Source organism: Bubalus kerabau, chromosome 1 (genome assembly GCF_029407905.1).
Source record: "Bubalus kerabau isolate K-KA32 ecotype Philippines breed swamp buffalo chromosome 1, PCC_UOA_SB_1v2, whole genome shotgun sequence".
Classification (NCBI taxonomy): domain Eukaryota; kingdom Metazoa; phylum Chordata; class Mammalia; order Artiodactyla; family Bovidae; genus Bubalus; species Bubalus kerabau.
In genome coordinates, this window is record NC_073624.1 from 197,583,903 (window position 1) to 197,605,596 (window position 21,694).

The 21,694-nt window shown below is 39.9% G+C and overlaps 1 pseudogene; it reads left to right on the forward strand.

Moving 5' to 3' along the window:
* Positions 1-254: 254 nt before the first annotated feature.
* LOC129625685 (elongation factor 1-alpha 1-like) overlaps positions 255-21,694 on the forward strand; it is a 49,671-nt pseudogene continuing 28,231 nt past the window's right edge.

Below are 21,694 nucleotides of genomic sequence, written 5' to 3' on the forward strand. Positions count from 1 at the left end.
CCAGCCACACCACTTCCCGGCAGGACGTGCCTCTGTCTTCTTCTCACAGTAAACTCAAGTTTGAAGCGGAGAAGCACCAATTTTTGCTCAGGGAGATGATTCAGTATTCTCCAGGTTTTTGACAGCTGACCAATTAAAAACGAGATGACACCGTTAACAAGCTCTAAATAAGCCAAGATGTAGAGCAATAGAAGGCACCAAAGCACCTACTATACAGACATTTGCAATGTGAGCTTGAGAGAAATTCAATGATAATGACGTTGATGAAGAGGATGCTGATGACTTCAGGGATGCTGGGCAAGATTCAAATCATTAACTGGAAGGCAGCAAATTCTGTTTCTTTTAAACATTTCCGGTGAGTCTTCCATTTCCTCCATTTTTTGTCTTTAAAATTCTGAAGTTTCTTCTAATTCCAGTTAACAATTTGACTCCTACCTAGCAAAGCTAAAGGATTCATCATTACCTTCACCAGCATAACCATCACACTCGCACCAAGCATGGCCATATATTAGATGTGACCAGTTTCATGGGTACCTTTATTTATTATTTTTTTTTTGACCATGTCACGCATCTTGCAGGATCTTAGTTACTAGGCCAGGGATCAAACTTGGGGATCTGACAGTGAGATCTCCGAGTCCTAACCACTGAAGTGCCAGAGAATCCCCCATGTTTAACTTTAAAAGCATAGTGTCATCCATTTTTAGTCAAACCACAGAGTTTATAGCATTACTGAGATGTTTGTTTACAAGCCCATTGTTGAGCCTTTCAGACTGTGAAAGGAAAAGCCACACAAAGTCATATTCCTGAAATTCATTAAGGTTACTATTTTGTTCAAGCCTCTGGAAATTTTTCAGGACTAAGAATGACAGAGAGGGACCTGAATCTGAAATTGATTGGCATTGCCCTTTACTTACTGTTCTGATAAATATCCAGGATTTGTGCCTGTAGTAGATGTGAGCAGTAATGCTTTTTATTTTTACTTTCCTATTCTTTATTAGCCAATATACCAAACTCCCTTTCAAACAAAGAGGTGGAGCCAGTAACAATCAGAATTGTTTGCTCTATGAGTGCAGCCTTCTCTGCATGATCAGACTTGGGCATGAGAGGTCTGGGACAAGCACAGGGTTGCTGGACTTTCTGACTGAGTTGTTATAGAAAGTGCACCTTCAAAAAGTTTTGGATAGCACAGCATGATGTGAATTGCTACCATACACATCACTGCCTGGGACTAAGCCAATCAACACTAAGACTTGGACTCCCCTTGGGGAAACGGCTGATGGACCAGCGATGGTGGTTAGCAACACACAGGGGCTCAGCAGTGACACCTGATGAGACTGATCAGGAATCAGTTTTAGATGTTCTTAGTTTCATTTTTCAAATTTTTTAGCTAGCCCACATAAAAAAATTCATAAGAGAAACTTGGGACATTTTGAGGCAATGATGGGAAGTAGCACTATAAGAGACCTTTTATTTTGTTCTTATCAGGGAAGAAATTATAGAAATGAAATCTTCCCTGGTATCGGTGTTAACAGCTAACCATTCTGGTCTCCAGTTCTGATGTACAGGTTTTTCCCCACATCAGGCAGTTCTCAGACACCAGCTGGGTATCCTACAATTCAACACAGTTTGGACGCTGTCTGCCTGGAGATACTTAATAGATCCCACAGGTTAAGGGCTCACTCCTAGAAGCCTGCCCCCTTCCCCCCAATTCAGTTGCCAGTCACAAGTCCAGGTTGTCACCTGTGCTTCTGACCAACTGGTTATAGATCAGAGATTCTAGCCACACCCTCCTTGGGTTTGATTAATTCTCTAGAGCAGCTCACAGAACTCAAAGAAACACTTTACTTACTAGATTATGAATTTTATATAAGAGATAACTCAAAAGGAAGAGATGCATCGTGCAGTGTATGAGAAAACTGTGCAGCATTTTCATCCTCTCTGAGTTAGCCAGCTTCTCCCCCCAATCACCACATGTTCAGCAACATGGAAGCTCCCTGAATTTTTGGCGGGGAGAGGCTTCATTATATAGATATGATTGATTAAGCCACTGGCCATTGGTGATAAAATTAATTCCCAGTCCCTCTCCCCTCCCTGCAGTCCTATGGCGTAGGTGCTTACAGTTTTTTCCCACTAATGTGCACATTCATGAAAACAGGGAGCTAATGGGGCAAACACTATGAGGAAAAGCCATAGGGAACAGCAGAGGCAACAGCATTTGGGAACTCTTGAGACAGAAGAGAGCTGGATGTGCTGAGCAGCTGACAGCAATGTGGCATTAGGATTTGTCTAGAACCACAGAAGCCTCCACCTCAGAAAACTGAAGCAAGGAGTTGAACAAAAGAATGAAGACATCATTAGGAAAAGAGTCCCTACTGTGCAAAAAGCCCAGATATACAGAGGAAGGGTACGCACTCAGAAGCAAGAAATTGACTTTCATTGCTCTGCAAGACACCCAAAGAAACATGTTCTCATTAAGTTCCATGATTATTTTTTACTCTCCATTTTCTTGAGAAGATCAAATGAAAAAACACCTACCTCTACAAAATTCACTGAGAGAGAGTTGTAAGAGAAGTTGTTTTAGCATGAATCAGCAAAGTCTGCATCAACACCTTCACAGTTTTTGCTGTTGTTAGGCACCTGTTAAGCTTAAAATGTCATTCTTTGTGATTAAAAAAAAAAGAACAAAAACATGTCACAAATGAATTATAATCCTTTTACTTAACACATTTTTCTCTGGATGCACTGTTTGTTGAACCAGTATTATTGAGAATATCAGTTAAAACAAGAAATCACCAAAAACTGTACATGTTAATCTCAAATGTTTTAACACTCATTTGCCATTTTTTTCTAATATAAAGCTAAGATCAGGGGCCTGAACATTGGTTTCTTTCTGAAATTTTTCCATAGGAGAAACCTAAAATGTTTATGGAAAAATATGAATGTAAATCACTTCTAGATTCCTCGGATCAGGATTCCCCCCAACAATGTTCATAGCTGTCTCTTCCATACCTGTGCATGCATTCTAAGTCGCTTCAGTCGTGTCTGACTCTGCTACCCTATGGACTAAATAGCCCACCAGGCTCCTCTCTCCATGGGATTCTCCAGGCAAGAATTCTGGAGTGGGTTGCTGTGCCATCCTCCAGGGGATCTTCCCGACCCAGAGATCGAACCCCCATCTCTTGCATCTCCTGAATTGGCAGGCGCATCCTTTACTACTAGTTCCACCTGTGAGCTTTGCGGTGAGGGGGTGGTGACTCCTGGAGACTGATGGACAGGGCTGGCCCCCAGAATAGCTGTGAGACCTGGCTCGAGTGGCTGCCAGGCACTAGTGGGTAGAGTCATCACCCAACATATTGTGAGGCCAGGCCGAGGTGCAGGGGTGCACAGGGTTCTCAGCAAGCCTCACCAGCTGGTGCTAACAAGGTAGATGGAGATTTCCAAAACGTTGCCCACCAGTGCTGGTATTAGCAAGGTAGCCTGCAATCACGAAAAATGACTTCCTCCAGTGTCTCGGTGTCCAGGAGCATCCCTGCTAGAGAGGTTTCTGCCTCTCTAGCAGATGTTTCAGTATTAGTAAGTAGATCCCCTTCACCTATGGTCCATGCACTTTCAATATGATGTTTTTGTGCTGTTTTTCAGGTCAAATGAGTTTACACATGAGCCCTTTAAGAGTGGGTTTTTGGTTCCCTGCGGGCCTGTAGTTTTCTTGTGTGTGTTTCCCATTGACTTTCAAAGCCAGATATTGGAGGGACTCATCTCTCCTGTACAAGAGCTATGAGTTGGGCTGCCTGATATAGAGCTCAAATCCCTTGCTCCTTAGGGAAATTAACCATATCTTGCTGGTTGTTCCCAACTGCGGACTGCCGTGGCTGTCATTTTTTCCCTTGATGTGGCCATATCTCTGATTCTCCTGCCCATGTCATTGCAGTCTTCTTACCCTTTGTTGTGGAGACTCTGTTCATCCAGTTTTCAGATGTTTTTCAGAGAGAATGTTCTGTATGTAGCTGTAGATTACCTGCGTCCATGGGAGCAGGCATATTCAGGATCTTCCTATGCCACCATCTCACCATATGACACCTATTTTAGTAGTTCTTCTTTTCTCAATTGTCTTAGAGAAGTGGGTAGAATAATGAAAAAAGAGGATGAACAAAGCTAAATAGTAAGTGACCGTTGTGACCTACTTCTAAGACATCATTAATTTAATGCCCAGATTCCTTTAACAATGATGGAAAATGTCATCTGCTGCATTTATACGTTCATAATAGATAAATAATGCAGCTTCATTATAAATAATTCCAACAGTGCAGAAAAGTGTAAGAGAGAAAATAAAAGCACTAAAATCTCCTAAACTATTGACAACTACCATTAACATTAATTTATATATGATATTCTGCACGTATAAATAAGATTTTGATCGTGTACTGACTTCTTTCTCTGTAAATAACTCTATACTCAGATTTTCACCTTTGCAAAGGAATATGATGTACGTAAGGTAGGCCATCAGGTGCAATCTTTTGATGGTCTTTCGGGGACTCCTTTCCACAAATCCAACTGAAAATAAATACTATGATACAGATACAATGATGTCCTATTACAAACACTCTGGCATTGAGACGTGTGTGTGAAAGTGTTCATCACTCAGCTATGTCCGACTTTTTGCAACCACATGGACTGTAGCCCACCTGGCTCCTCAGTCTGTGGAACTGTCTAGGCAAGAATACAGGAGTGGATAGCCATTCCTTTCTCCAGGGGATCTTCTCAACCCAGAGATCAAACCCAAGTCTCCTGCTTTGCAGGCAGATTCTTGACCATCTGAGCCACCAGGAAAGCCCAGCCTCAAATACTTTTCAGTTCTATGGAGAGAATAAAAAGATACTATTTTATTTAGGGCATACATGTATATGCACCAAGAGAAAAAATATGAGACAGGACAGGACGTTGAGACGTACCCATTGAGATGTACCCATTGAGATGTACCCTGCCTCATATATTTTCTCTTGGTGCATATACATGTATGTCCTAAACAAAATGGTACTTTTTTACCCCCTCCATAGAATTGATAAGTATTTAACTAAATTGAATTTCACTGATTTATTGCAGTGAACTGCATTGAATTGAATTAAAGAGAGCCATATAGAAATTGCTGAGCAGTTGTTTAAACATGTCTCTACTCTTGTGGCAACATGGTGCCCTCAATCTCATGGATTTAACAACAAAATACAAAGACTGCTAATCTTTTAAGATAGCAAAATCTCTTAAAGTCCCATTCTAATGAAAAATGTGCTGTTTTATCAAAAATGTCCAAAAGCAAATAAATTATGCAACCATGACTCTCTCAGTGGTTGAATGAATCAGAGAAAAAGAAATTTTTAAAAGCTGTCTTGATAGGTATACATATTGACTCTCAGAATTATCACTCCTTCAAATCTTAATCTTTTCTTAAAATCCTATTCCTTCTAGAAATAGAATCACTGCTAAAAAGTATTTTAATACCAAAATCTACAGTTAGAAGTCAGGAAATGTAGAATTAAACAGTCCAATTGTTTAGCCTATTATGACTTCTCACTGATGGACCACTGTGAATCGCTGGCTAAGGAAGTACTCTAGAATTCTGGCTCTTGGAGAATGAACAAAGAGGATATCACCACTCCTTCTGAAATAAGAGGGTCACCTATGCCTAAAAATTGCTACTGATAATCCCTAAGGTGTATTCTTTCTCCAGCTAGGAGATATTACACATTTTTACTACTTTTCACTGGCTTGGCTTTTTTTTTCCCTTCTCTAGTTAAAAGCCAGAGCTCTTTAGAACATGTCATGATCGAGCTACTGGAATCGAGCTACTCCCACAAAGGAATCTATACTGGAAGAGCACCCTAATAATCTTCAGAAATAAGCAGGCATCCAATGTGACAGGGGATGAAGATGTGTATTCTATCTGAAAAGCAATTCCACTAAATGGAATGGGGCCTGGGAGGGGAAAAAAAAAAAAAAAAGATAAATTAGAGCTCTTTGATCTACAGAATCAAGATAAACAAAAGCAGTGGAGAAAACTTAAATCCCTATTGCTCGTAACTGGCCACCATCTGGCTTCCATAAATCCCCTGGAAGTGGAGAAAGCATTTCAGGTGCTAAATGGGACAAGGGTTACAGCCCATATGTTGAAATCAGTGCATTTACAAATAGCCATACCATTAGTTTCAATTATTTGCAACGGTAGCAACAACAGCTATCGCTTCCCAGTAATCATTCTCCTATTATTTAGTAACAAAATCCTGACTTTATCTGAGTGCCTTTATAAATGCAGATAGGGAACTGTTCTTCAGCCACCCTTTCAGTTAGATGTGACCATGTAATGAAGTTCTGGCCAGTGATACAAAATCAAAATCTTATATAATATTTACAGAAAGTTTCCTTACAAGGCAGGGACTGAGCCTTTTTTTTTTTTCCGTCTTTCCTTGTCTTGCTATACAGAATATAAAAATAAAAACCCTCGTAAGGAAATGGACCAGAAAACTAGAAGGAACTATGCCAGTTCTTGACTCACTACTTCCAGATTTACTTTACTTAAAACGGGACACGACTGAGCGACTGAACTGAACTGAACTGAAAAGAGAATTAAACTTTTGTATTGTTTAAGCCACTGCTGTTTGAGGCCTTACTATTGTTTACTGCTGAAACTAATCCCAGCTAATACAGATTGGAAATATATACAGATTTATAGAATGCCCAAATGTGCTGGCAATGCAGAAGAACTCGTCAAGGTTGTTTACACAGGCTAATGGGAATGACTTCAACCAAACTGCCCTCATAAGCAAAAGGGTAAGTAAGGGGGTGCCCGTGGACATGGGGTGCCATTCCCAAAGGCCAGGAAGACAATCATTCAATTCCCACCCCATCACTAGGCTGAACACAGCCTCATGAAACTTCTCAATTCAGCCAAGATTCAGGCCAATACTGCCAACTTTTAAACAGGACATAAGCTGAGAAAGATATTAAATGAAGCCTCTATAGTCGTTTTTCTCAACTTTTAATTTGATACCATTTCTAGTAAAAATAAAACCTCACTCTTGAGGTAATGATGCATCCCTAAAGGGTTATTACCACCACCACCCCCCCCCCACATACACACACACACACACACACACACCCCATGCCTATGGAGAATAACTAGAACAGAGCTCCCATCGGCTGCCTGGGTGCTGCCAAAGGTACTCACTGGGGGAGGGAGGGTTGTTCTATGTGTATAAAACAGTTCTCAACATTTTTTTTTCCTTCTTTAAGAAATAGAACGGATGATATTCACAGTGTGAAAACACCCATGGGCATGCCTAGAGTGAAAAGAAATTCCCAGCTTGCTCATTGTAACTCCATCATTTTCTGTCCCACTCAAGAAAGTATATATGAATTGGGATAAGAATTATATTATTACAAACCATATAATAATGTGACAACTTTGAATTCCTTTAATATAAAAAGATACTAAGTCATATCAAGTTTTCATAAATAGCTAGTCTCAGTTAAAGATCATTTGGAATAACTCTCATGAAAACAGCTTCAATGTGCTGTGGCACCTCCAAGAAAGTCACTCATTTATAAAACTCATGCTGTAATTGTTCTGAAGACTGTAGACACTCCTTAGTGATTTCTAAGCTGGTAAGAGGCTTCCAATATGGAAAACCATTCACCAGGTAAATAGCTGGGCAAGCTTCCCATGCAAATGAGTTCTGAATAAAAATCTCTTTAATGGTAATAATGAGGATGCTGATCAGAGCCAATTATTTGAAGCTTCATAATTTGTATATTAACTAAACATCCTCATGATTAAGCAAGTTAGCCTAGGGAAATACCATTCACTAAAGGCTCTAGTGTATTTTGTTTTTGAATTTTCTGCTCTAAAATATTCCCATGAATAGGAAGTAAGCTTGTCTGTAAGTAACAGGAAGCTGAAAGGAGAGACCTTAAACAAATTGGCAGCGTGATTATCATTACTGTCGTTATTTTAATATAACCGGAAGTCTGGAAGTAAGCGGTCCTGAGCTGATATTGTGGTCCCAGTCTGCTAATAGGGATCCAGGGTCTTTTCCATTTCTATTCAGCACATCCTCAGGGGGAGCCCTCAAAGTGTGCAAAGATGGCTACTCCACCCCAACTTCATAGCCCGTTTCCAACAAGAATGGGAAGGCCAAGGGCAGCCACCAGCTGAGTTAAGTTCATCTCTAAGGTGTCTGCCTAGAAGCTCTACCCAGCAACTCCCACTTACATATTGGTGGCCCAAACCACCGCATGGCCACCTCTAACTACAAAGTGGGGTTGGATGGAAAGTAGTGAGAGTGATGGTGAGGAGGGTGTGATAAAGTCTGATGAGAACATTTTTCAACAGGACAATTTTCCCCCAAACAAAATCAGGGTTCTATTAGGAAGGAAGGTGAGAAAATTGGACTCCACTAAGTAACCAGCATTGCCAGTTACCATGAAGTGTTCAGAAAGGTAAAGGAAGATCGTAACTAAAGAACCCCAAAAGCCTCTTTTAAAGAAAAACATGTCTGAGTGTATCTATGCTGCTGCTGCTGCTAAGTCGCTTCAGTCGTGTCCGACTCTGTGCGACCCCATAGACAGCAGCCCACTAGGCTCCTCTGTCCCTGGGATTCTCCAGGCAAGAATACTGGAGTGGGTTGCCATTTCCTTCTCCAATGCACGAAAGTGAAAAGTGAAAGTGAAGTCGCTCAGTTGTGCCCGACTCTTAGCGACCCCATGGACTGCAGCCTACCAGGCTCCTCTGTCCATGGGATTTTCCAGGGGTGGGTTGCCATTGCCTTCTCCGGAGTGTATCTATAGAAGCCATCAAAATCAGACACAGAAGACAACCCATAACGTTGGGATACAGACTTACCTTTCTTTGGAACCAAAGCCAAGAGCTGGAATCTATGCCTGTCTGGAAATGCCCACAGACCCAGAGAAAATGACCCTGTAGAAGTCCAGCTGTCTATAGCAACATAACAAATGTGAGGATATTGTGTTTCTTTCAGTAAAAGATGAAGGAAGGCTGAAATGTAACTCTTACTAATTAAACCTTTCTTTGTTTTTCATTTACCCTTAAAGCATCCTTTTTGTTTTTATTTAGACATCTGTTTTCTCCTTTGTAGGATTAAAAATATTCTGAAAAGGTGCCATAATCATTTTTTTTTTAATATTTTTTCCTGACCTTCTGTGTCCTGATCAGTTTGCCCTTCTTTACAAGTGAAACAGTGAAGGTTTCCATTTGTCAGTAGTGGAAACTGGCTTGACATCTGACAATCAGTCTCAGTCCTTTCCGGTCTACATGTCAGTAACAACTGGAACAATTCTGGAATTAGCACTTCGCTGTCAGTTTTTTTTACTGATGTTTGAAGCACCTCCTCTTCTGGGGATATGATATATTGACTCTGCAGAGCTGACAAAAGTAAAACGTTGGTTTTATGCCAAATTCACCTCCAGATATGTTAAAGTATAGATCTAAGCATCTGAAGAAAGAATAATAGAGCTTAACCTTGTATTAGAAAATTGTGAAAAGCTGAATTTAAAAGTTCACTTAAGAAGACATTTTTTTAAATTATTATTAATCATCAGAAATCTCCATTCCAGGCAAAATACTGAAATGAACAATAGAAATACTTTATCTTCATGTAATATTTCCCCAACCAAAATAAAAACGACAATTAGCTAATATTTACAATGACCCTTGAAATAAGCTTAAACAAAGATTACATCATTTTTCCAGTAAATTGACAAAATAGTTGAACATGTTCACTAAAAGTTACATTTGTGATCATCTCTTCTTATTCTGTGGGTCCCTTGTTAAAGCAATACACACAGTGTATTATTTTCTTACCATGAGGGCATAGATGTAAGAAGTCTCCAGCTTTCTTGTTAGAATTTCTTACCTGCTGATTTGCCAGTGGAAAAACTCAGGATAAACTATGTCATTCCTTGAATCTTTGTTCAACAGTACGTTTACCACCTTTGTTCACAATGTACGCAAACACAATTAAAGTGCAAGCACCAACTCTGTCCTCATATTCTGAAACCTCTATGCTCTCTGTTCACTGAAACAAATGCTCTCCTAATCTTCCCCCCTTAATTAAATAGATTTAATATATCTACAATGTACATGCTGAAGTGGGTCAAGAACATATTCACTTTTTATTTATAGGTCAGTTTGCTATGCTTAAAGTATTATTTTCATGAAAATATTACATTGAAAAGTTTACAAGGCATAATTTTTAAGAGACTGAAACCGTGACACAATTATAAGAGCCTTGTCAATCTTTTCACATAGATCACAGATTACTTTTTCCCATGTAATTTGGGTTTTTTCAATTAATTATTTTTAATTGTGATGAAGTACACTTAACATAAAATTTATCATCTTAACCATTTTTAAGGGCTTCCTTAGTAGCTCAGTTGGTAAAGAATCTGCCTGAAATGCCGGAGACCCAGGTTCAATCCCTGGGTCAGGAAGATTCCTTAGAGAAGGAAATGGCAACCCAGTCCAGCATTCTTGCCTGGAGAATTCCAAGAGCCTGGTAGGCTACAGTCCATGGGATTGCAAAAAGCCGGACATGACTGTGTAACTAACATTCACTTATTTCAACCATTTTTAAGTATACAGTTCAGTAGTATTAAGTATATCCACATTGTTTACAGCTATCACCATGATGGTGGCTCAGACAATAAAAAATCTGCCTGTAATTCAGGAGACCCAGGTTTGATCCCCATCTCGGGAAGATCCCCTGGAGAAGGAAATGGCTACCCACTCCATATTCTTGCCTGGAGAAGTCCATGGACAGAGGAGCCCAGTGGGCTACAGATCATGGGGTCACAAAGAGTGGCACAGTACTGAGTGGAAAAAAAAATCACCATCATGCATCTTCAGTACTTTTTCATCTCCTCCAACTGAAACTTTATACCCATTTAACATTCCTTTCTCCTGTGCAGAACCTGCAAAAAAACACCATTCTATTAATATTGTCTGTCTCTATGACTTTGACTCCTCTAGTTAAGTTCAGTGGCTCAGTTGTGTCCGACTCTTTGCAACCCCATAGACTGCAGCATGCTAGGCTTCCCTGTCCACCAACTCCCAGAAATTGATCAAACTCATGTCCATTGAGTCGATGATGACATCCAACCATCTCATCCTGTGTCATCCCCTTCTCCTGCCTTTAATCTTTCCCAGCATCAGGGTCTTTTCCAGTGAGTCAATGCTTCCCATCAGGTGGCCAAAGTATCAGAGCTTCAGCTTCAGCATCAGTCCTTCCAATAAATATTCAGGACTGATTTCCTTTAGGATTGACTGGTTTCATCTCCATCTTCTCCAACATCACAGTTCAAAAGCATTAATTCTTCAGCATTCATCTTTATGTTCCAACTCTCAAATCCATACATGACTACTGGAAAAACTATAGCTTTGACTAGGCGCACCTTTGTAGGCAATATAATGTCTCTGCTATTTAATACGCTGTCTAGGTTTGTCATAGCTTTTGACTCCTTCCAATCCCAAAGAAAGGCAATGCCAAAGAATACTCAAACTACCGCACAATTGCACTCATCTCACACGCTAGTAAACTAATGCTTAAAATTCTCCAAGCCAGTCTTCAGCAATACGTGAACCGTGAACTTCCAGATGTTCAAGCTGGTTTTAGAAAAGGCAGAGGAACCAGAGATCAAATTGCCAACATCTGCTGGATCATCGAAAAAGCAAGAGAGTTCCAGAAAAACATCTATTTCTGCTTTATTGACTATGCCAAAGCCTTTGACTGTGTGGATCACAGTAAACTGTGGAAAATTCGGAAAGAGATGGGAATCCCAGACCACCTGACCTGCCTCTTGAGAAACCTGTATGCAGGTCAGGAAGCAACAGTTAGAACTGGACGTGGAACAACAGACTGGTTCCAAATAGTAAAAGGAGTACATCAAGGCTGTATATTGTCACCCTACTTATTTGACTTGTATGCAGAGTACATCATGAGAAACGCTGGGCTGGAGGAAGCACAAGCTAGAATCAAGATTGCCAGGAGAAATATCAATAACCTCAGATATGCAGATGACACCACCCTTAAGGCAGAAAATGAAGAGGAACTAAAAAGCCTCTTGATGAAAGTGAAAGAGGAGAGTGAAATAGTTGGCTTAAAGCTCAACATTCAGAAAACGAAGATCATGGCATCTGGTCCCATCATTTCATGGCAAATAGATGGGGAAACAGTGGAAACAGTGGCTGACTTTATTTTTGGGGGCTCCAAAATCACTGATTGCAGCCATGAAATTAAAAGTCACTTACTCCTTGGAAGGAAAGTTATGACCAACCTGGACAGCATACTAAAAAGCAGAGACATTACTTTACCAACAAAGGTCCATCTAGTCAAGGCTATGGTTTTTCCAGTGTCATGTGAAAGTTGGACTGTGAAGAAAGCTGAGCCCTGAAGAATTGATGGTTTTGAAGTGTGGTGTTTGAGAAGACTCTTGAGAGTCCCTTGGACTGCAAGGAGATCCAACCAGTCCATCCTAAAGGAGATCAGTCCTGGATGTTCACTGGAAGGACTGATGTTGAAGCTGAAACTCTAATACTTTGGCCACCTGATGTGAAGAGCTGACTCATTTGAAAAGACCCTGATGCTGGGAAAGATTGAGAGTGGGAGGAGAAGGGGACAACAGAGGATGAGATAGCTGGATGGCATCACAGAGGCAATGGACATGGGTTTGGGTGAACTCCGGGAGTTGGTGATGGACAGGGAGGCCTGGCGTGCTGTGATTCATGGGGTCACAAAGAGTCGGACACAACTTAGCGACTGAACTGAACTGAACTGAAGGAACTCATATAATTAGAATCATACAGTATGTGTGTTTTTGTGAATAGCTATTTCATTTAATACACATCCTCAAATTTCATCCATGTTATAGGAGGCATTAGGATTTCCTTCCTTTTTAAGGCTGAATAATATTCCATTTCCCATATATACCACATTTTTTAATCTATTATTTGTCTCTGAACACTTGGGCTGTTTCCAACTTGGGTTATTGTGAGTAATGCTGCTGTGAACATGGGCATACAAATCTTTGATTTTGATTCTTTTGTTTCCCATGCATTTTTAAATAGGAAAGGTGAGTATTGGTAGTTATTTCATATGTAGGAGAAAAACACTTCATAAATATTTACAAAAATAATTCAGTCTTGTGGATAGTGAAGTAAGGGTAAATGATAGTGGAAAGAATAGACTCATCTCAGTGAGTAGACTCATCCCAGCTTCATGAGTAAATTATCTTATGAGAGATATTTGAGCTATAGTTTTCTTATCCGTAACCTCTAATTATGTGACTGTCTCCATTTCCATCCTATAATTCCTTGGTTTAATGGCTCTAATCAACTCAAGACTTCTCACCAAAACTTATGTGACAGTTCATGACACTCCAGGGCCTGATCCCAAGTTCAAGGGACTTGTTGTTTTCTAAGTTTTCTTTTTAAGCTCTGAGTTTTCTTTTCTCACTTGTAAGGAAGGGAAAACAAGATATTCATATGAAAGGCAATTGGCATTTTTCAGAAGTAGTAGTTAATAGAAAAATAGAGTGTTCCAGGGCATAATCCTTGTGGGTTATATTCTTTCTGAAAAAAAAAAAAAAAGTCTTCACTTGTAATATCACTGCAAGTGCTGTGAAAATTTGCAGAGTATCATAGTGTTATTTTTCAAAATTGTCCACTGATGAGCTCTTCTTAAAACACAGTTTAGCTAAAAGAATCTCAGTGACTCTGTTATCCAAGTGAAGGTTTTCCAATTACAGTTTACTCAAGCAGAGTTGTGTGCTTGTGTGCCAGGGTGGATGTTTCCTCTATATTGTGCAGTGAACATCTTCAGCTCTTTCCCCCGTTGGATTCGTGGCTAAGCGTCAAATTACCAGTTTGGATGATTCCTTGGTTCAAATAAGCTACATAATTGCAAACTTTCCACTTCATTTTCTGTTGAATAAACACAGAGCTTGTGTTAAGGCTGTGGTTTTGCAATCTGACCAAGCCCACTCTCTCGTCCTGGCACAGAGGCCACTGACCCCCTGCCTCCCGGGCCTGGCAGAGCATCAGAGCTGATAGAGGAGGCTGGCGGTGGTAAAACAGATTCAGGCAACTGCTTTTCTCAGGCTTGCAAGATGTGGCAAATTGCTGGGTTGTTTGCCTTTCCAATCTGTGATAGGTTAGCACCCTGATGGGAGGGTAGGTGTAGGAGGCATCTGATTGGAACAGAAAGTTAACCTTTATGTTGTGTGCTTTATTTCTGATTTGTAGTTATAATTCTGCCTCTTGCTCCTCTTTCATTCCTGTGAAATTCAAGCATATAGACAGCTTGCCTCCATGCCTAGCCTTTGAGCCACTGCCCAGTGATGTCTTTGAGTGCCTCAGTTTCTCCATCTATAAAATGGGTGTTACAAACCCATTACCCCTAAGGTGAGTTGCCAAGATTGAATGAATTAATATAGTCCAGATGCTAAGATCTGCCCCTGGGACATGGTGAGCTCTGGACATATGTGAATGAGTATTATTATTATCTACCTTGGGCTCTGGTCTTTGACGACCTCCACAGTTTATCTCACTGCTTTGATTTTTCTGTGGAACCCGCATATATGTTCTGATTCTGGGTCTCTTCTGTGGCTCGGGCCCTTGCAGCTTGCCTCATTCTTTGAGGGAACTTATGCTCAGTCTGACCCATTCCAAACCTTTCTTATCACATTCTCCCAGGCCTCTACCCTGTTTCCATGACCAGCTGTCCCACGCAGTTCTAACACTAACAATATTCAAGGTTTGGCCTTGATGAAAAGCTCTCTTTCTTACTGCCTGACCTGCGGGGTGATTGGCAGGGGCACATGTGGTTTGGATGTTATCTACTGGATAACCTCCTAATCTGATGAAAAACAAGAGTGGGAGAGCCCTGTACCAACCCTTACACCCGTCTCCCCTCAGGTCCTCCTGGATAATGAATGTGGGGTTTAAGCTGTGTCTCTTGTCCTGAATCACACAGGATGTCAGTAACAGAGCCAGGAATCGAGGCCAGCTCTCGGCTTTCCCATGGTTATATTCTACCCACTCAACTATAATGCCAAAAAAAGAAAAGATACCACAGACATTTCATCAACCTGTCTCTTCTGTCAAATTGCATTATTCTCAAATTGTGTAAGCCTTATGTAAACAATATCGCTTCACACATGGAGTTCCATAAGTACATTTTCTGCGTGTTTCTCACACAGCAGGTTTTCTATGGATGGGTCTATAAAAAGTGCCAAGATTTCAAACTTAAGAAAACACTTAAAGGGCAGCCGTCCAGCAGCATTAGAGTCATTTCTTGCCCTGAGGCACAGGAGCATAAGTTCTCTGCAGCTGGGCTGTCGTAGGTGGTACTCATTACCCGGCGCTTAGAGCCAGATCAGGTCCTGAGTCACAGGGACCCAACCGCTGATGGATTTGACTGACTTTTGAGGCATATTCTTTTATGCTTTCTGGCTGCATTTTTCTTCTTTTTTGTCACTCTTCTGCTCCCTCGATTGCTCATTCACCACTCAGAATAGCCATTAGCTCTCCCCTCTTCAGCCTCTCCCTGACCCCTGGTCTCTCTTGAATATCCTATAATACTGCAAGTTCACACATGTTTATTTGAGGTTATTATGTCTAGGGAAGGAGAGTCTCTTTTAAAACTCCCTTAAAACACCCAAATTCATTGCATAAAAACGGTCCTCCTATCTGTCTGATTTGTGTTTATAAGGTTGCTGAATTTTTATTGTATTTTGTGTAAAAGATGGAGTTTCCTCCTACCAGTTACTAGCTGCAAGTCATTAAATTAGCTTTTACGATAATAAAATGGAAGCATTTAATTGATTGTTAAATAATTTAAAGCGGGCTCAGTAAGGTATACTGCCACAATGTAATATGTTGGTGCCATAAAATGAAGATGCTAAAACTCTGACAAAGAACAGCTTTGGAATTCAGCAGTAGCTATTATAATTTATGTATATTATGCTGATTAAAACATTATGCTTAAAAAAAATAGACTTTCCTGCCTCCAATCCTTTCTCTGTCCAATCTATCTCACCCACAGTTGCCAGCTTAATCTTCAGAAACACCACGTTATAAGCATTTCATTGCTTTCGGAAACCTTCCGTGGCTCCTTGTAATTTAGAGCGTTGGTTCTCTACCTCGAAAGGGGGTACTTGTTAAAGCAGATTGCTGGGCCCCATCCCAGAGTTCCAGATCTGAGGGGACTGGTGTGGAGCCTGAGAGCTTACATATGTGAGCATTCTGGGCTGAAGCTGAAACCACTGGTCTAAAGCCCACGCTTTGACAACCATTGACATTAAAACTCAGATTTTAGTGTGAATTTCTCAGCCTTTTCTTACAATAATGTAGCCTTTCTTTAACTCTTCAAATGGTCATCCATGAGTCCCTTCACAGGAACCTGCTATTTTAATGAAACTTTTCTACTGGTTAGAATAGAACATTGATGTTCCTATCTGTAATGAAATGGTTTCTGCTGCTTATAACGGATGCCCACCCTTGCTATGAAACTGTTCCACCATTTCTGTGACATCTCTGCATCCCATAGGATTTAAGGTTTTCTTTCATCTTTGATTATAGTAAGTGTTGGTTTTTCTCTTCTTTGCCTACAGTACAGATTAACTTGTATTATTACTTATTTGGCCATAAATGTGATCAAATAAAGTAGTTTGTTCTGTGATAAAACCAAAAAGTTTGAAGATCTTAGATGATGATCACATAACAGAATGAAAACTAACAGCTGTTTAATTTTTTTATATTTTTTAAAAAATAAAGATGATAGTGGTCAGTCACAAAGAAGTCCTCTTGGTAAATATAAGCACATCAGTTATGTGGTGATCCCACAAAGCTCTCTACCATATGCTTAGCAAAGGTCTTTTACCAGTCCACTAACATGGACATATGATTTTTTTCTCATCACAGGACTGAAAAGTAAAACTTACTTCCACAAGCCTTACATGAATCAATCACATTGTACTTTTTTTTTTCGTATTTATTTATTTTTGTTTGTACTTGGTCTCAGTTGCGGCATGTGAGATCTAGTTCCCTGACCAGGGATCAAACCTAGTCCCCCTACATCGGGAGCACAGAGTCTTAGCCACTGGATCACCAGGGATGTCCCCGTATTGTACTTTTGATGTCCTGGTTCTGCTGTGTACGTAAGTCCAGAGGTGGATTTACTGTGAAGAGAATGAAGCTTAAACTTCAAACTCATCACTTGCATGATGGAATGGGCCCCTTCCACAGCTTGTGAGGAGCCCTAAATTTGTGTTATTGAGATCATCTATTTCTGTAAATTTTGAAAAAGTAGAATATTTCTTAGACATTTTTCCTAAAAAAGTCCCCCAGCTTGTATAAGCATCAGACCCTGGGGTTAGCCCTGGAGATGGCTCATGTTTACAAGTTTAAAATGAGTAAGTCAACAAATCAGAAGGAAAATTAAAGCCCTCAGAAATAAATGATTCCTTCCCTTGGTTTTCTACTTTGTTTTCAATCCATAAATAGAACTCTAGAACTCTTTAATCAAATGAAGATACATGTTTTGCTATTTGAAAATTGGCAGCCATCTTACTCATTTTTGAAAATGGAAAATATTAATTTGTATTCTCATTGATTTTGTGTGATCATATTATAAATAACATTACTTGAAATGCAGGCAATTATAATTTTAACAGCAGTTATCTTTGTTAAATCAATGTGGAGCCCAGGGAAGTAAAAATCATATTTTTATTACCAGTGGGAAGAACTAAAAAGCTTAAACCAATCAACAAAGTTGGAGAAGGAAATGGCAACCCACTCCAATATTCTTGCCTGGAGAATCCTATGGACAGGGAAGCCTGGCAGGCTACAGTCCATGGGGTTGCAAAAAGTCAGACAAGACTTAGCTACTACACAACAACAATCAACAAAGCATTCCATGTTTACATAATAAAAGCATGTGAAGGAGTGATGTTTCAGTAACAGAAATAATACATGACTCTGAACTTCCCTGTCTGTCTAGTGGTTAAGACTCCCAGGTCCCAACGCAGGGAATACAGGTTCAATTTTTGGGGAATTAAGATCCCGCGTGCCACATATTACAGCCTAAAAAAATTAAAAATGTAATAATATATGACTCAACTCTTTGCTGCCACAAAGAACATAGGTAGAAAATTTAGAAAGAGCTAAAAAGCGTAAACTAGAAAAGTGAATTTTTTTTTTAAGTTTATGATCAGAAAAGATGACTTACAGATACTGGACTATGTCTAATACTTACACAAACTTGTTTCAAAGCAAAAAACTGGTACTTAGTGTTTTCTTTCAAAACAATTTGTGAGCACTTTGTCATCGCAAACAACTCTGGCACTTGACCAGTTCTATTCCGACTTGCTTTAAAACAAATGCCATTAAAATCTTACAGTGTCACAATAGAAAATTCTTATTATGATTCATTCTTAATGCAAAATTTGCTTAACTTACTGTATTCATTGAGAGATGACCAAACTTCATTTCATAAAGCATTTGTCATTTTCATAAACAGTATAAATCATAATTTAGATTTCTCTTTACTTTCATCAGTTTACATTTTTGGTTTTCCTTGTAGAAGTTCCTAATTTTTTTTTCCCCCAAACAATAAATAATTGCTAAAAACAAAGATTTTCATTTTTAACCCTTACTTCTTAAAGAAATGATGGCAATGAAGGGAAATTTACTTTACTTACTATATTGAAAATTAGGCTTACATTTTTAAAGCCAAGAGACACAAAATGTTAAAGTTGATGGTCATAAGAAGTATTTAGTGAGACCTGTTATAATTTAGATTAAATAGGCACTATTAAATAATCACTGTGTGCACAAAGACACAGAGAAGCTGCTTCATAAATGCTGTCTGAAGGAATGGCAGAAGGATGTGTAAATTATCAAGGATGAAACTAAGAAAATTTTGTTGACCATATACCACTGAAAAGGCTTTAACACATTAATAATTGAAAGATAGCTATTCGCAGTGTATTTAAATGAAAAATTTCTGACTCTTAACATGGCAAACAATTTGAATACGCATAACAAATCTTACAGAACAATCCTTATCTACCATACATTCCTAGTCACCTTCCCCAAATTTACTGCCCCTAGAAGCAAAAAGCAAGAGAGTTCCAGAAAAACATCTATTTCTGCTTTATTGACTATGCCAAAGCCTTTGACTGTGTGGATCACAATAAACTGTGGAAAATTCTGAAAGAGATGGGAATACCAGACCACCTGACCTGCCTCTTGAGAAATTTGTATGCAGGTCAGGAAGCAACAGTTAGAACTGGACGTGGAACAACAGACTGGTTCCAAATAGGAAAAGGAGTACATCAAGGCTGTATATTGTCACCCTGCTTATTTAACTTATATGCAGAGTACATCATGAGAAACGCTGGGCTGGAAGAAGCACAAGCTGGAATCAAGATTGCCGGGAGAAATATCAATAACCTCAGCTATGCAGATGGCACCACCCTTAAGGCAGAAAGTGAAGAGGAACTAAAAAGCCTCTTGATGAAAGTGAAAGTGGAGAGTGAAAAAGTTGGCTTAAAGCTCAACATTCAGAAAACTAAGATCATGGCATCCGGTCCCATTACTTCATGGGAAATAGATGGGGAAACAGTGGAAACAGTGTCAGACTTTATTTCTGGGGGCTCCAAAATCACTGCAGATGGTGATTGCCGCCATGAAATTAAAAGACTCTTACTCCTTGGAAGGAAAGTTATGACCAACCTAGATAGCATATTCAAAAGCAGAGACATTACTTTGCCAACAAAGGTTCATCTAGTCAAGGCTATGGTTTTTCCAGTGGTCATGTATGGATGTGAAAGTTGGACTGTGAAGAAAGCTGAGCGGCAAAGAATTGATGCTTTTGAACTGTGGTGTTGGAGAAGACTCTTGAGAGTCCCTTGGACTGCAAGCAGATCCAACCAGTTTATTCTGAAGGAGATCAGCCCTGGGATTTCTTTGGAAGGAATGATGCTAAAGCTGAAACTCCAGTACTTTGGCCACCTCATGCGATGAGTTGACTCATTGGAAAAGACTCTGATGCTGGGAGGGATTGGGGGCAGGAGGAGAAGGGGACGACAGAGGATGAGATGGCTGAATGGCATCACTGACTCGATGAACGTGAGTCTGAGTGAACTCCAGGAGTTGGTGATGGACAGGGAGGCCTGGGGTGCTGCGATTCATGGGGTCGCAAAGAGTTGGACATGACTGAGCAACTGAACTGAACTGAACTGAACTGAGAAGCCCAAACTTCATCCCTCTTATCCTTTGTCTATCATTCTCCAAAATTTATTGTCCTTTGTTAAAATGATACATAAGTCACTAAAAAAAAAAAGTCACTGAGTCTGACCACCTCCTTGGGTTTTTATTTCTTTTTTGTGAAGTCCTCATACAAGTAAAAATGTTGGCAAAATTTGTATGCTTTTTCTCCTGTTAACCTGTCATTCTTAGTTTAATTCACAAGACCCATTTAAAGAATCTTAAGAGAGTGGGAGAAAAGTTTTTCCTTTCCTATACTGCTTTGGGGAATGAGTTTGTGTCTTAGAAAAGGGGTTAATGACTTTTAGGTTTGTCTGTTAAGTGCTTTAGACCTGTGCCACTTAGGAGACAAAAAAAAGTTTGTTTTTGATTCACTGCACCATTGTTGACTATTTACTATAAAATTTCTTCCCACATTGGAATATAGTGAAGATTTCAGCTGAATGTATCCACTTAGCTTTCAAGCAGACTGAGACTAGGTGTAGGTATCCGCAAAAATGGTAGTTTTTGAACAGAACGCATCTCTGAATTTAGAACAGAGGCTGCTGTCTTTCTACTATTTCAGGCTTCCTGCTGGTATAGAGCATCCCTCGGTCTAGAGATATTGATTATAGCCAGAAATAAATCAGAGACTTCTGTGCCTCCTTGTGTTAAGAGAAATCAGGCTCCACACCCTTGGCAGCTGTGCGCCTAACCAGCACGAATCATTTATAAAGAGAAACGAGAAGGTGCTCGTGCAGCATTGCCACAGTCATCGAAAGCATTAAGCCAAAGCAGTGGCTCAGTCCCCAAATTAGCAGCATCCGCATCATCTAGCCACACCAAGACCCTTGGAATCAGAAACTAAGGGGGTTGGGGCCTGGTAATCAGAGTCTTAACAAATCCTCCAGGTAGTTATGATACAAGTAAAATGTTGATATAAAGGAACACTCTTCCCATGTATGCTGAGAGCTTCTTATGTACTGTGCACATTTCCAAGACTATTAACTCATTCATTCTTCACCCAATGCTCTATGGTGGACGCTGTTTTTATCCCATTCTACAGATATCAAAAGTGAGGCTCAGAGCCCTGTTTTACTCTCTTTAAAAAAACTGAAGCTGGCCCAGTGCCTGTGCTGTGCTGTATTGGCTCCTTTTACATAATAAGGATCAAACACAAGTATGTCTCTATTTTAATGGAACCCATAATCTAGAGCTAAGGGCATACAGAAGTGAGCAGTACGAGGCAAAGAGATAGATGAAGCAAAAATATGGTTCCAGGATGACTCTCTGACTTGGGCAGCAAGTTGGCTCTGACCAGTGGTAGGAGGCCTCATTTTCTCTTCACATGGGCCCACAGGCTGCTTAAGATGCTCATGAGAT